We start from the raw sequence: 17,451 nt of genomic DNA on the forward strand, positions 1-17,451 counted from the left end.
ACTTCGTAAGATGCAGCAACTGGAATCATTTCAATTCCCCATCAGCTATTTTCACCACCAAGTTCAGAATGAAGATGTAAGAAAAGAAAAAAATGGAGCGGTGGGAAAACACAAGAGACAGAGTTACGATATTTGGTGAAATCAAATAAATCCGGGGTCGGCGAGGTGGACTGACATTTCATTATTACTCAGAGTTGATGTGATCCGAAATGAGCTAAAGATTAACTGGCAAATTTAGTGTGCAATTGAAATATATGAATTGGAAATGGGGAACGTACAGCAAAGCGGTATTATACGGATCTTTCCAATAAACGTGCGGCACAGGTAGCATGATCAAATGGCCTCGTTCTTTAAGATGTATGCTTCTGTGTTTATGTCCAACCATTGAAAGCACTTCCTTGTATGCCGGTCGCGATTGTCGTAGTTAATACTTTCCCAATCAAAATCTCAATGTTGAGGTACTTGGTGTCAGTTATCTGCTCAGTCGCCAGAAGCACAAGAAAAAAATGTTGGAGTTAAGTTACGCCTTCAGTCCCATCCACTCAGCCCCGCAATATGCAAAACGATGCTATAGAATTCGAAATAAGTCAAATACACTTCAAGATAACAAAACAAAGGATAAGATCACGAACCCAAAGTTGGAGATGTATTGAAATACAGATCAGCAGTGATGTAGTTGAATAGCGGAACCATTTCAAATTGGGGGATGCTTTATTGCTTTGTTTACAGCAACGGCAACTTGTCATTCTATCGACAAAAGAGAAAACGCTGGAAAATCTCAGTAGGTCTGGCAGCACCTGTAAGGAGACAAAAGAGCTGACGTTTCGAGTCCAGATGGCCCTTTGTCAAAGCCCTTTGTCAGACCTGCTGAGATTTTCCAGCATTTTCTTTTTTGGTTTCAGATTCCGACCTGCTGAGATTTTCCAGCGCTTTCTCTTCGTTTCAGATTCCAGCATCCGCAGTTATTTGTTTTTATTGTCATTCTATCGCGCTGTTAAGCAGTGAAGCATTTCAAGACGATTCACAAACATGACTATAATCCACATGTGGCAGCCCAGAAGCTCAATTCCGGCGTACGGTCACTGTCTGTGTGGAGTTTGCACATTCTCCCCAGGTCAGCGTGGGTTGCCTCCTGGTGCTCCGGTTTTCTTCCGCACTCCAGGATATGTAGGTTAGGGTGTTTAGCCATGTTAAATTGACCCTAGTGTCAGGGGGATTAGCAGGGTAAATATGTGGCCTTACGGGAATAGGGCCTGGGTGAGATTGTGGTCAGTGCAGACGAGATGGACTGAATGGCCTTTTCTGCACTGCAGGGATTCTATGATTCTATGAATATGACCAAAAGTACGATTTTAATTGTTATTATTTCATGGAAAGAGTAACCTCCTTTCTGATTCTGGGCCTGTTGTCTATTTCCAAATGCCCTTGAAATGACATTGTTGAGCCTTCATATTTACGGATGCAGTCCAGTTGTGCGAGAAGACGCATACTGCTGCTCTGCGTTATGCTGATGTTTCAGCCAGGGGATGCGAGACAGCTTGTTTCGCATGGCTGAAGCTCATGACTTATCATGGAGAGGCTGTGCTCTTACAGGGGGAAATTTCGACATTCGTCTCCTTTTCTGCGTTAAAGCAGAAACGGAAAAAAATCTAGGGCAGAAATGCAGAAAGCATGCTTATTCTCTTTACGTTCACTGAAGATGCATCATATATATCATGTTAACACAGTAATTGGAGATTAAATGAGCAAACTAAAAAGATGTACCAGACATCTACAACAAAACCAGTTGATATACGTTGTCACTGGGTTCAAAGAAGCAGATGGAACTTATCGACATCTGTTTAAGTTGAACTGGAATACCATAAAACTGAGAGAAGGTAATATCTATATTGTTTGTGAGGGCAACACATTTCAGAAGATGATGGACAATTTAACAATTTTTCTCTGCAATTTGCAAATATTTTCTGAAATCAGAAACCTGACATCTCCAAATCCAGCGTCTGCAACTCCTGGAATATTCCAGTTTCGAGTACTAGTATTAGTGTCACTTTCCAGTTGTGCTGAACCCGACTATGGCTTGGAAGGTCTACTAGCCGCAGGTCACACAAAATATCGCAAGGTAAAATGTAGTATCTCTAGGTATCCTGGTCCAGCTGCTTATTCATGCCGAAGGGTACAGATTCCAAGGAATAACTCAGAGCTGTAAGATGCTGAATTTATGTTCTTCGGGAACGTAATTTTACCATGTATCTGGTTGTGAATGCTGGGATCATACCATACACTCAAATAAAACCCCTTTCACAAACATGGAATGTTAATGTGCGGAGATGGATGGATGGCAGTTCCATGCCAAATGCAGGCCAAATATTTTTTCCAAAGAAACAGGGGTTGAAATCGGAATCTCTTTCAGTAGTTAAAAAAAATACCAACAATTTTTTTTAAAAATGTGACCTTAACGGCTGTGAACGTTGGAATCGCCAGTCATAAACTAAGCAGTCACGAAAGCCACAAAGAGCATCTCCCTCACGGACCGATTTGCTGCGTTGTAAAACGGCAAGAGTGACGTTTCCACTGCAGTGCAGCCAGAGCAATGCTCACGGTACTATGGATCTCACAGCTGCACAAGGTAGGATGAGTTAGAGTGGAAGAACAATAATGTTAGGAGACACAAATGTGATGAGAAAAACAGAAAAATCAGAGGCCACATACGGGACTCCACAAATGTGTGTTCCCTCTTTGATACCAGGAAAAAGGGTGCCATTGAGCGGTTGGAGCCACGTGTTAGCGTGTATATGATTAGGGGATTTGGGCAAATGAATGTGTGGCTAAGGAGATGATGCAAGAGGGATGGCTTTAGTTTCCTGGATTACTGGTCAGTTTCTATGGCCGGTAGTACCTGAACATTTCGGATGGCTTGCACCTGAACAGGAATGGGGCCAATATTCTTGCGGGGATGCAAATTCTTTTGAGGGAGGTGAGGAAAGGTGAAACGGAATTACTTCTGGAGTGAAGGAATAGTAACGGGACAAATGCAACCAAATACTAAACAAGGACTCAATCAATGCAGCGTGAAGGGGAGTTATCTCAGCAGGCTCCTCAACTGTGGCAATATGGCTGGAAGATAAAAAGAAAAATATGGGGGGATCATCTTGCTGGGCGTTTACTAACTACCGCCAAATATTCATGAAGTAATAGAAGAAGATATACATGTAATCGTCAAGTGTCAGAGAACTGCAATTACAATCGTGTAACATTATTACGAGATTATAACTTCACTAATATTAATTGGGATAGACAAAGTACGAAAGCCTTAGACGGGGCAGAATTCTTAATGAGAAACAAAGAGAAATTTCTGAGCCAAATTTTAGAAAGTCCTTCAAGAGATGTGACAGTTAGGGGCCTAATTTTAGGGAATGAAGCCTGTCAAATTTTAAATGTGTCAATGGGGGAGGAATTTGGTAATAGTGACTATTACTTGGAAAGTTTTAAGATAGTTCCAGAATTGAATACAGGTCGAATGGAAGTGAAGATTTGAGTTGGAAGACGCCCAACATTGCATAAGCCGGACGAAGCAGATACTTAAAGGAAAATCCACACCAAAGCAGCGGACGCATTCAAAACAAGAAATAGGGAGAGTACAGGGTCAACGTGTTCCTCAGAAGCTAAATGATAGAATAAAAACGTTTAGAAAATCCTCGATGTCATATACATGACTGAATAAGGAAAAAAGTAGAATTATGGTAGGTACTCGCGCCTCAAAACATTGGATGCCCTGGAGCTGTTTAGAATGAGAAGGGGAGACTTCAAAAATGAATTAGGAGAACAAGGAGAGGGCATGAAAAAATACACTGTTGGCAATATAAATGCAACCCTGTGGTGTTTCTTAAGTAAAGGTCAAGAGGATAAACCGGGCAAGTGTCGGGCCCGTTTGGAATAAAATTGGCAATGTGTGTGAAACAGACAGATATACGTGAGGTAGAAAATAAGTATTTTGCATCTGTGCTCAAAATTCAGAAGAACGATGCAGATTTTTAAAGCAGTGAGGGGTACTATGATATAAGTGAACAGAGGGAAAGGAGGTGGTAGCCGTTTTAAATGTTGGTACATGTGGGTACATCGGCAGGCCCAGATGAGATGTAACATCGCCCTGCAGTGTGGGGCAAGCGAGGATATTGCAGGGGATCCGACGCTAATTTTTAGTCCTTTCTGGCAAAAGTGGATCTACCAGAATATTGGAGGACAGTACCATTATTCAGGAAGGAAGCATGGAAAAATTGGGGACTACGAGGCCATTGAATCTAACATCTGTGGTTTGGAATTTATGGGAAAATTGTGAGAGATGGGATTAATTTCCATTTGGAGAGTCAAAGATTATTCAAGAATGTGTATGATTTTGTCAGGAAAGGATTAATCAAGAAGAGTCTTTATCCGGGGTAGATAATGCCTAACATATTTAATTGAACTTTTCAAGGTGGTGACAACGTGTTTTGATGAGCGCTGTGCAGTTTTCGTTTAGTCCACATGGACTTCAATAAGATTTCGTTAATGTACCGCATGGGAGACAGATTCAGGGAAATTTGCTATTTTGGAAGCAATACTGGCTAACTGACATTACGAATAGAGTGATTGTCGAAGGTAGTTTGTTGAGACTGGAAGTCTGTGTACCGAAGTATATTGCAGGTATCGATGTTGGGTCCCTTGCTGTTTGTAGTATACATTAACGATCTGATCTTGAGATGAATGTGGGAGGAATGTCAGTATGTTCCCAGAGGTCACTGAAATTGTTGGTGTGCTAAATAATGAGGAGGAAAGCCTTCGATTACAGGACAATATAAAAGGGCTGGTCAGATGGGCAGAAGAATGGAAAAGGGAATTTCAAAAGTGTCGACTGATACATATCTGCAGCGGTAAAAATGCGAAATGACACAGTATATACGGTAGGGTGCTAGGAAGTTGAAAGGGGAAGTTGAAAGGACCAGAGGAATTTTGTGCTCCATTTTCAAGCTCTACTCAAGGTAGCAGGATCGGTAGACAATGTGAAGAAGCAGAGAAATGGGATAGATGTCTTTATAATTCGATGCTTAACCTCTTATGGAGGTTATGAGTATTGTGCAAGTTTTTTTTGCCATACTGTAGGATGGATGCAATTGTGCTCGAAGGGTGCAGAGCAGATTGACCAGAATGTTGCCGAGACTACAGCTTTTCAGCAATGAAGAAATATCAGTGATTTTCCGTCAACCGGAGAAGGTTGGGCGTGGACATGTTTAAGAAGTACAAAATTACGCTGGACATGGATAGGAATTGGAACAAATAGGAAGAAATTTGTCCCCTTGGTTTGGAAGTCAATACACGGGGAGATACTTTTTAAAGTAAGGGTTGAAGAATTAGCTGGGACCTGAGGAAAAAGCCTTTTCACACAGAGCGTAATTGTAGCTGGAACGCAATGCCGATAACAGTATTAGAGGCGGGAGCCTTCACAACATTTAACCAGCGTTTTGAGGAGCACCTGAAGCATCATTGCGTACACGGCTACGGATGAGGTGCTAGTATAGGGATTAGAATAGATTGGTATTTGATGGCAGGCACAGGAAAAAAAACGAGATGCTGAACGGCCAGTATATATTTCGATGGTTCTATCCTTCTATCTTCTATGGATTGTTAACACTCGTCTGAAAGATTTTGTGGTGCTTTTTTGTTCTGAAAATACATCTATAGGTTTTTTGACTGTGGGAAATCTTTGAGTGCGCCATCTGAGCTAAAAATTCATGCCCACGGTCACAGAGCGGAAAAGTTTCTCAGCAGCTGAAATGGAAATGCTCATGCACCCGTTTTACAAGCAACAGAACATTCAGAACCGAGAGGGTCAATTCAGACTCTTCTTCAGCTTAACGATTCGTAAAATTTCTTGATGAAGATACCTGTAGCTTTAAAAGCTGAAAATACATTCTACTTAATCTGCACGTTCTGACGCGAGAGAGGCTATGTTCTGTGTGTGGCAAGTTATTTACGCGCGTACTCCACCTGCCTGCACACCAGGGAATACAGTTTCATGTGTTGTGAATGATCCTATTATTGTTCATGATCAAGCTAGTAAGTGACAAAAAAATGGGTGAGGGCTTTAGCAGCAGATGACTTCAACAATAGTTTAGTTAAACAATCTTACGGAGGTTTAAATTGGTAAACACATCGTCGAACGATTGTCTTGAAGCAGAACTTAGGGATTGCAAAACGCCTAGATCTCCCCGATTCCGGATGTTGCCAGCACGGTGACATCCACAGTGTTGTTAGCGAGGGAATACCAGGTTTATGACTCAGCAACAGTAAAGGTAAATATATATTTCTTCAAGTCAGAATGTTGAGTAGAGAGAAGGGAATTTTTAAGGTGGGATGGCGGATGTTAAGGATGGTGATGTTATTTCTTTTATCTGGGGCATGGCTTTAATCCGGAAATTTTAAAACAGAGTTTAGTAGTATTGAGAGAGAACTGTTTACAGTAACAGCCAGTGTTGTGTGGTCAGCAGAATGCTAGCAATTGTCTACAGCGCAGAATGATTCGAATAATGGACCAAATGAGCTAAGTGAGGGCATGAGGTCTTATAAAATTCCTCAGCACCGTATGGGCACAAACCATTACATGCGTTGACTTTGAAAGGACACAGAGCTACAGAACGACCTGGATACCTGCACAGACTCATCCGGACACTAATTACTTTATAAACATAGTACTGCTCTGCAATATAGTTGATGGCATTGATAAGATGCTTACAAAGGTACAAATTCGTCTTGTGGGGTAGTCCAGATGATGGGGAGCAAAACTTTAATAATTAAAGCGAAACTATTCAAAGCATGTCTGGAAGTTCGTCTTCATACAAACGGAAATTGGCATCATTGTCTCTCAAAACTGCCCTTGAGACTGCGGGTGAATGAACTTTCGGAAGTTTTTTTATGATTCAAGGCTTCTAGACTTTTGCAGCCAATACCCATTATTGAAGAGCAGAAATGTTTCACTGAATGTTGGTACAGGCGCAGGCACTGGGTGTCCTGCTCCTGCTCTTGGTGAAGTCACCGCCCTTGGCCATTGAGACCTCATAAAGCCAAGCCTCACCACACCCCCGGGAGCTCCATTCGCAGCTGCTGTAGCTCCGGCCGTCCTCACTGCATTAGTTGGAAGCCCAGTGAACTGAATGCTGAAAACGTTCAACAGATCCAGCATATCTCTGAAGAGAGAGGTGTTTCGAGAAATTCCTTCTGCGCTCTGTCTGCCTCGCCCCTTCCCACCCTGCAGCACAGCGGTCGACTGCGCCATGATCATCTGTCCTGAGACAAATGCTGGACATGATGCAATGGTAACGCTGCTGCTTGACCGCGTGACTCCAAGGACACAGCCGTTGCAAAGAACTCTATGGGACGCAATGAGAGAGAGTTAGACAGAGAGAGAAACAAAGCTGTCAAAGAAGCCGCAGTCACTTTGCGGCGCACAGCTAGAATTGTTTAGAGATGCATTGTGTGCAATATCCTGCAATGTGAATGGAAACCATCAGAAAAAAGAAAAAAATGCAATAACCGTAATTTTTAAATAAAAAGCTACAAAAAAAGTGGAAGGACGAATACAACAATTGACAATGTAAACATTATTTTCTTATCATTCAAAGTTTCGCTTGCTGGGACAGTATTTATTGTTCATCCCTAATTTTAATTGAGACGGTGGTACGAAACTGCAAAATGCATAAAAAAACAACTGCCTGACGACGAAGGCCCTGCTGCCATTCTTCGTGGCTGAGGATGTACCTTACATTCGTTGTATAAATGAGCAAAATGCCTGTATTGTTATACTCAGGGACTGCTGCATGATGGGAAAGAAAAAGCAAAGCAGGCAGTGGGACTTAATTTCAGCATCACATTCGAGGTTTTTAAAAAATATATTCAAGAGAAGAAATGAATGTGTGACAACCTGGAAGTTCAGAGCGTAAAAATATGCTTCCTATTTTTCCACTGGCTGCTCGTGAGTTTATATCAGTGGACACACATCCCTTTGAACCTCCACGGTACTTCGAATCTCACTATCGAGGAAATTTGGCCATTTCTCATCTGCTGCCTACAGTATATGGTTTGGTGAAACTCTGCACATCTTTACTTACTGCCTTTGCATGTACAGGCATTGTCTTTCAATCCCGTGTTCTGCGCAAACACATCAATTTATTTCATTCTGTCTGATGGAATCCACGTGTTAATTCAATGGCAATTTTTCCAACCAGAATTGCAGAATGAATGCGACAAGCAATAGAAGAGGAAAGATTCTTCTTTCTCTGGACAAATGATTGCACTGCCATCGCGACATCAACATAGCTGTTACAGCTGCTGGATTACATCAACTCAAAATAAATGAATATTTCTCATTATTATTGTGACGTTGGCATTTGAATTTTGTGTACACCAGTGTAAAAACTCTGAATGAATATGTATCTCTGTTATCTATCATGCATTCTTGAGTATCGGCGTTGTTTATCAATATATTTTGGAATGATTGAGAAACAGAAATAAATAGGTAGGAAAATCAATACCGATCAAATGAACTTCATCCGAAATAAAGTATTAGAACAGACACAGGCAACTTGAAGAATGATTAATTACACAAACATGCAGCACCAGAAATACCGTTTTGAGAAATCTTTTCACCGCAGTACGCGTCGCAGTTTACTAACTGATGCAATCGTGCACGAATGGTTAAGGCGATGGGTTAGAAATCATTGAGGTCTCCCCGCGCACGTCCGAATCCTGCCCATTACGTGTCTAACATTTTTCACGGAATTCAAGTTTTGTATTCGATCATGCTTTACGTGGAATGATGTTCTAAACTTTTCAACAACACTGGTTATTTTTTTTTCATTCTTATTTGCAATTTTCACCAAGTTTATGGCGGAAATACAACAACAATCAGTCTTCTTTCTGACTGTCTTCCGCTTTGTCTCAGCAAGTTATGTTTAATTATCTACCTGTCTGCGAGCTCATATTCATGCATATCTGTGTATGAGTTTCTACTTGCACTTGTGTGCGAAACTTTTGGTCATGATCTTTGTAAGATACTCACCTTCAAATAAATTCCCAATTATCTTTTAAGATTATGCATGAAATTATATCCTGCCACATTTAAGGCTATCCCACCAACTTCAAGTGAAAATTGTGTCTCTGATCTCGTCCTCTATATCTTCTCTCAATTACTTTAATCCACTACTCTGAGTTATTGACGTGCACGCAGCAAGCAGGTGTTCGAAGTTTCTCCAAACTCCACTTCATCCTGAAAACCGCTTTTAATTTATCATCTAACTGTCCAAATTTGAAGTACAACAACCCGAACTTCGCAAAGAATTTCTCAGAACTGAATTACTTCATTCTTGACGGCCTCCTAGTGAGCGTCCGCTGTGCCCTGTACCGTGTCTGTGATGAAAGTGGTTAGCAGCCTTGTCCATGAGGCTTCTTAGGAAGGTTCGGTCATGCAGGGAATGTTCCCTCAAGTATATTTTTTCTCGATTAATAAACACGAATAATCAATATGATTTTCTCAATTAAAATTTGTGTAACTGGAAACCAAAATCTCAGTACTCATCTACAATTTCCAAAAATCACGCCTTTATCATTGGCTGACTTTTCAGATTAGTCTTCGCAAAGTTCATAGTTTCCGTTCCAACATCTTCGAATCTAATCTTATCTGTACTTAACGGGTTATTTCTTATTTGAATTTTACAGCCTCAACGCTTTGTGAGCGGATCTTTGCTTTCTCGGAAGGGCATTCTTTCTTTATCTCATCCTTTTTGTATGTCCACCTGTTGATTTCTCTGTTTCCCTGGTCCTTTATATGGATTGTTAGCCTCCCAAATCCAAATTACGGGCAGTGGAATTGGATTAGAAATGGAATCAGTTGGTGTTTGCAAAAATATAACGGGAATTTATATATCGTCTTTTATATCGCAGTTTTGGCGTCTCGGGATTGTTTTACAATGCACAATATTTGTGGAACAATGAAAACTATTGAGATAATTGCACAGTTTCAGCGTATTTTTTCTGGAGAGGTGAGTGTGTCTATGCACTGTTTCGCGACGTGTTTTTTTCAGTGTTTTTAGCAGTATCGACTGTAAGAGAGGAATGTATCGGCCAAAAAAACGAACGAGGTCAAATTCAGGCAAGCAACTGAGCAAAGAACAGATATGAACGTGAACAACTCGGTTTTACATCGGGATCATGAAATCAATTGGCAATGCATCACACGGTGACATAAACACAACAAAATGAGCAAACCTTAAATAACAAAGGACATCAGTAGGACACGAGAAGTAACAAGACTTTTCTAACCGGGAATCGAACCCGAATCACGGTGGTGAAAGCGCCGAACCATAACCACTAGATCACCAGGGATCAGTAGCTTCAATAGATGAAATGACTGAATCCAACAGAGTGCATTTCGATATGTTTTAGTTAATCCTATGATGCATTGCAGATTGGGTTCATGACTGTTGTTTCCCGTGTTGCTCACGTTTACATCTGTTCTTTGCTCTGTAGCTTGCCTGGATTTGACCTTATTCGGTTTTTTGGCCCATGTCTCTTACATTTCCATACCACTGAAATAGAAATATATCGACGAATACCACATATACACACACACACCTCTCCAAAACAATGCACCGATATATCCACAATCGCTGTGCAATTATCACAATATTATTCATATATATATATATATATATGTATATACATATATATATATATATCCGAGCTATTTTACATTGTAACACAATCCCGAGACGCCAAAACTTGATATACTTGATAGGCGCCAGATAAATTCGGTTATAGTTTTTGGAAACACCAGCTGATTCCATTTATATTCCATATTCCTTCTGCAATTTTAATTTTAGAGGCTACCAATACATTTTGATTTGATTTGATTGGACTCACTATTGTCACATGTATTTATATACAATGAAAATTATTGTTTCTTGCACGCGATACAGAAAAGGCAGAGCGTTCATGGAGGAGGAATGGAGAGAGAGCAGCATGTAGTGTTACAGTCATAGCTAAGGTGTGAAGATCATCTGAGAGTGAGGTAGGTCCATTCAAAAGTCTGATGGCAACAGGGAAAGAACCGTTCATGAGTCGGTTGGTAGGTGACTTCAGACTTTTGTACCTTTTGCCCCACAGACAAGGTGGAAGAGAGTTTGTCCGGGGAGCGTGGGGTCCTTGATTATGCTGGCTGCTTTTCCGAGGGAGCGGGAAGTGTAGATAGAGTCAATGGATGGGAGGAAGGTTTGCGTGATGGACTTTGCTTCATTCACGACGCTTTGGAGTTTCTTTTGGACTAGGGCAGAGCAGAAGCCATACCAAGCTGTGATACAACCAGAAATAATGCTTTCAGTGGGGAATCTGTAAAGGTAAGTGAGATTCCTGGCGGACATGCCAAATTTCCTTAGTCTTCTCAGAAAGTAGAGGCGTTGGTGGGCTTTCTTATCTATAGTATTGGCATGGGGCAACCAAGACAGGTTGTTGCTGATCTGGACGCCGAAAAACTTGAAGGGAAATAGAATGACCAACAGGCGGACATTTAAAAAAAAACAGATAAAGAAAGTAAGGCAGAGCAAGACGTACTCAAATAAGAATACCCGTTAAGTACAGATACAATTAGATTCGAGGATGTTGGAAGGGACATTCTGAACTTTGAGAAGACTAATATGAAAAGTCGATAAATGATAAAGGCGTGATTTTTGGAAACTGTAGATGACTTGGTTTCCATTTACACAACTTTCAAGTTGGGAAAATCAGATTGATTATTTTTCCTTATATAGAGGGAACATTCCTTATATGGCTGGACCTTCGTAGAAAGCCTCACGGTTATTCATGCTCACTACTTTTCAACACAGACACGATAAAGGGCACAATGGATGGTCACTGGGAGGCTGTCAAGAATGAAATAGTTCAGTTGTGAGGAACTATTTATGAAGTTCGTGTTGTTGTACTTCAAACTTGGACAATTACATAACTTAGAATTGGTTTTCCAGATTAAGAAGGGCTTGGAGGAACTTCAAACGCTTGCTCTCTGAGTGTATGTCAACAACTCAGGTTGGTGGAGTATACTTACTGACAGAAGATATAGACAACGTAATCAGAGACACTCTTTTCAGTCGAAATTGGTGGAATGGGAACGCTTAGTCTAAAATATGGCAAATATAATATTATGCATAATTTTAAAAGGGAATTTGGAATTTAATTGAAGACGAGTAGCTTCCAAAGAAAATGAACAAAAATTTCACACACAATTACAAGCAGAAATTCGAACACAAAAATGCATGAATACACGTTCACATTCGGGCATATAAATTTGGTGAATAGATGCAAATGAATAAGAATGACAAAATTAACCTTTGTTGTAGAAACGTTTGGCAGAACATCCCGCCGAAGGCATGATTGAATACAGAGGAAAAATCGATGCGTAGTCGGCAGGATTCGAACCTGCGCGGGGAAACCCCAATGGATTTCTAGTCCATCGCCTTAACCACTCGGCCACGACTACACCAGCCAGGAAACAGCAAATCACACTCGGCTGAAAAGAATGCTCAAAATGCGTTTTCCTTATTTCGTATTCTGGTGCTGCATGTTAATGTCATTCATCCTACTGGTTACATGGTCTGCATTTTTAATAGATTTCGGATGAATTTCACTTAATCAGTATTGCTTTTGTTGCCTATTTTTATCTGTTTTTCAATCGTTCCAAAATACATTCATAAACAATACCGATCCGCACAAATGCATGAGAGATAACATATTCATTCACAGCTATCACACTGGTATACACACTAAAATCCAAATGCAAGCATCACAATATTAATGAGAAATATTCACATATTTAGAGTATGCTGTCATCCAATACCTACAATAACTATGTTGATGGTGTTATAGGGATGCAAATATTTATCTAGAGTAACATGAACCTTTATAATATTCTATCATTTGCAGCATTCATTCTGCTTTTAGTTTTGAGAAATTACCACTGAAAATTATCATGTGGATTCCATTGGATAGAATGCAATAAATTGATGCGTGTATGCAGAACACTGCATTGGAAGACAATGAACAGTAGATGCAGAGGCAGTAAGTAAAGATGTGCAGTTTCATTGAAAGCAGACAAAAAATGAAAAATGGGGGAGGTTTCTCGATGTTGAGAATCGACGGACCGCGGAGGATCAAAGGTATTTGGGTCGAGTGGTACAAACTCATGAACTGCCAATGGAAATATAGGAGACATATTTTTAAGATCTCAACTTCCAGGTTGACACACACTCATTCCTCCTCTTAAATATTTAGACAAATCTCTGAAATTGATGCTGCAATTAGGTCCCTCTGCCTGCCTTGCCTTTTCAGTCCAATCATCCCGCACTTTCTGAGTAGAACAACAAAGTCACATCCAACCATAAAGTTAGATCCAGACACTAACAATGGCGGGAGGATCCTCGCAGTCGGGCAGCAGTTAATGACGTTTCTTTTTCATTTTACAGTTTCTGACCACCTCCTCAATGGAAATTAGGGATGAACAATAAATATTGTCCCAGTCAGCGAAGTCCACATCTCTTGAGTGATTAAAAACGTCTGTTTACATTTGTGATTGCTGCATTCATTTGTGTTACTCTTTTCCGCAGATATTTTCAAATTTATTATTACTTTTTTTCCCCCTTTTTTCCGATCATCTTTATTCACATTGCAGAATATTAGATGATGCATCTGGAAGAAATTCTGGAAATCCGTTGCAAAGGCTTCCTTGACAAATCTCTTTCTTTCTCTGTCTGTTTCTGCATCCCATGACATTGCCCTCTTTTTAGGTCAAACCAAATAAACAAACTCAGATTAAGTCAGGACAAAGTAAAAGGGGCAGCTCCCCAAAAAGGAGGGGGAACAGCACGAACAGAAATCAAAGTAGAAAGGCAACTTAAAAACGTCAAATTAAAATGTGATTGTCAGGGTCAATAACGCACCCCAATCCCTGCGGTGCCCAACGGGCGCGGAAGGCTTCAACCGCACCCGTGGTCACCGCATGCTCCTGCTCCAGGGACACCCGGCCACGAACGTAGCCGCGGTAGAGGGGAAGACATTCAGCATGGACGGCCCCCTCGATCGCTCGCTGCCTGGACCGGTAAATGGTGTGTTTCGCCAGGCACAGGAGCAGGTTCACGAGGAGTTCGCCATCCCGACCCTCCCCTCTCTGCACCGGGTGTCCGTAGATCAGGAGCGTGGGACTGAAGTGCAAACAAAACATCAATAAAAGGTTCTTTAGGAAAACATAAAGGGAGTGCAGCCTAAGACACACAACATAGACATGGTCCACGGACTCCACAAGGCCACAGCAAGGGCAGTCTTTGGAACCCATGAACCAGTGAATCCTACGGTTGTGCGGCACTGCTGCATGCATCACCCTCCACCCCAGGTCCCCGACGTAATTGGGGGAGATCCCTCTGTCGAGGGACCTCCAGCGGGGACCTCTGCGGCCCGGCGGCAACAAGGCCCGCCAAGGTGTATCCTGGTGACAGACGAGGAGGCAGTATTGGAAGGTGTGCAGCAGCAGCCCGCACAGGAAACGCCTCCGTGCAGTAGAAAAAGGCACGGAGGACATTTCCACGAGGTGGCTCAGGCTGTGGGGCACCTCACCCAGGGAGGGGGTTGAGGTTTTGGGCCAATGTGGAATTCCGTCCAAACAGGTGAATGCTCGGCCGGGATCCCACCGCACGACTTGGGTTTGCGTGCAGTTTTGGGGCCGAGCACGACCGTCCTAAGGTCGAGGATGACTTTGGCCACATGCCAGATGGTCGTCCCCGCGTGGGGACTCATCCAGCCCACCCCTCCGCCATCGAGCACGTCCCCGATTCTGGTGACCCCGGTGTCCACAGCCCTCCTCTCCATCAGCCACCTGAAGTCATACAGCTGGAGGAGCGGATTCCTGAGCAGCGGCTCTCGTACGAGAGCCACTACTCCTGACGGGGGGGGGGGAGCTGCGTCGTGAGGCGACCGTGTTCCAGACGGTGAGGAGGTCCTGGTAAAAGATGGGCAACTCCTGCAGGGCGGTCGAAACACGCCCCAGTTCGATCTGCAGGAGCTGCATGTCATAATTGAGGCCGTGCCACTGGCAGAAGAAATACGTCGCCATGGCACACCATCGTGGAGGGGGCTCAATGTAAAGGTACCTCTGCAGGGCCTGGAGGCGGAAGTTCGCTATCTGAGTGCGGAGGCACACCAGACCTTGTCCACCCTCCTCAAGCAGGAGATGCAGAACCACAGCAGGGACCCAGTGCAGTCGATTGTCCCCGAAAAACCGCAGGAGGGTTCTCTGGATATCGGCGACAAAGCCAGGGGGAGGGGTCAAAGGGACCAGCCGGTACCACAGCATGGAGGCGACCAGCTGGTTCACACAATGCGGATGACACATAATTGGCAGGACTTGCAGATAGTGAGGAGCATTGTCAGAAGCTACAGAAGGATATAGATAGGCTGGAAATTTGGGCAAAGAAATGGCAGATGGAGTTCAATCCTGATGAAGGCGAAGTGATGCATTATGGTAGAAATAATGTAGGGAGGAGCTATACGATAATTGGCAGAACCATAAAGGGTGTAGAAACGCAAAGGACTTGGGTGTGCAAGTCCACAGATCCTTGAAGGTGACGTCACAGGTGGAGAAGGTGTTGAAGAAGGATATGGCATGTTTGCCTTTATAGGACGGCGCATAGAGTATAAAAGTTGGGGTCTGATGTTGCAGATGTATAGAACGTTGGTTCGGCCGCATTTGGAATACTGCATCCACTTCTGGTCGCCACACGACCAGAAGGACATGGAGGCTTTGGAGAGAGTACAGAGGAGGTTTACCAGGATATTGCCTGATATGGAGGGGCTGAGTTATGAGGAGAGATTGGGGAAACTGGGGTTGTTCTCCCTGGAAAGACGGAGGATGAGGGGAGACTTCATAGAGGTGTATAAAATTATGAAAGGCACAGATAGGGTGAACGGTGGGAAGCTTTTCCCCAGGTCGGTGGTGACGTTCACGGGGGGTCATAGGTTCAAGGTGAAAGGGGGGGGAGGTTTAACACAGATATCAGAAGGACATATTTTACACAGAGGGTGGTGGGGGCCTGGAATGCGCTGCCAGGCAAGGTGGTGGAGGCAGACACACTGGGAACGTTTAAGACTTATCTAGATAGCCATATGAACGGAGTGGGAATGGAGGGAAACAAAAGAATGGTCTAGTTTGGACCAGGGAGCGGCACGGGCTTGGAGGGCCGAAGGGCCTTTTCCTGTGCTGTATTGTTCTTCATTCTTGTTCTATGACGCGAACTCGCACTCGGAGCAGTCCTGTCCAGCGATTCAGGCGGGCGGAGACTTTGGCCTCCAGCTCCCGCCAGTTCGCCGGCCAGGATTCCTCGGCTGGGCAGAGATGGGCCCCCAAGTAGAGGAGGTTGGTCCTGCTCCAGGTGAAAGGCCTGAGCTCCACCGGAAGAGGGTCCGTCTCCCAAGGATCGACAAGGAGTCCGGAGCACTTGGCCTAGTTGATCCTGGCGGAGGACGCGGCGGAGTACACCGCCTGGCATTCTCGCATCCTCCACAGGTCAGCCAGGTCCGTGAACATGAGGAGCATATCATCGGCGTAATCTGACAGGACCACCCCTACATCTGGTACGTGCAGGGCCAAACTTGACAACCTCCTCCGCAAGAGGCACAGGAATGGCTCCACACATATGGAATACAGTTGGCCGGACAAGGGGCAGCCCTGCTGTACTCTTCTCCCAAAGCGTAGGTGATCCGTCAGGGACCCGTTAACCTTAATCAGACACTCTGCGGCAGAGTACAGTAATCGGATCCGGGCGACAAAATGCGTCCCACACCCGAATGCCCACAGAGTCCCGAGTAAATACTCGTGCTCCACCCTGTCGAACACCTTCTCCTGAAAAATGAATGCTTAGTCGGCAGGATTCGAACCTGCGCGGGGAAACCACCAATGGATTTCTAGTCCATCGCCTTAACCACTCGGCCACGACTACACCAGGTCAGGAACAGCAAATCACACTCGGCTGAAAAGAATGCACAAAATGAGTTTTCCTTAATTAGTATTCTGGTGCTGCATGTTAATGTCATCCAACCTACTGATTCAATGGTCTGCATTTTTACTTCATTTCGGATGAATTTCAGTGAATCAGTATTGTTTTTGGTTCCTATTTTTATGTGTTTTTCAATCGTTCCAAAATACATTCATAAACAATATGCACAAATATGTCATCTCTCATGCACAAATGCATGAGAGATAACATATTTACTCACAGCTATCACACTGGTATACACACTAAAATCCAAATGCAGGCATCACAATATTAATGAGAAATATTCACATATTTAGAGTCTGCTGTCATCCAATACCTACAATAACTTTGTTGA

At 43.2% G+C, this 17,451-nt stretch overlaps 2 non-coding genes across 2 annotated transcripts; both read right to left on the minus strand.

The window, feature by feature from the left end:
• Positions 1-12,474: 12,474 nt before the first annotated feature.
• trnas-aga (transfer RNA serine (anticodon AGA)) lies at positions 12,475-12,556 on the minus strand. Its single transcript has one exon. It is a non-coding gene; the product is annotated as a tRNA-Ser (tRNA).
• A 4,419-nt stretch (positions 12,557-16,975) lies between these two features.
• trnas-aga (transfer RNA serine (anticodon AGA)) lies at positions 16,976-17,060 on the minus strand. The gene has a single exon. It is a non-coding gene; the product is annotated as a tRNA-Ser (tRNA).
• Between the last annotated feature and the right edge of the window lie 391 nt (positions 17,061-17,451).

This window comes from Mustelus asterias, chromosome 8 (assembly GCF_964213995.1).
Source record: "Mustelus asterias chromosome 8, sMusAst1.hap1.1, whole genome shotgun sequence".
Taxonomy (NCBI): Eukaryota; Metazoa; Chordata; class Chondrichthyes; order Carcharhiniformes; family Triakidae; genus Mustelus; species Mustelus asterias.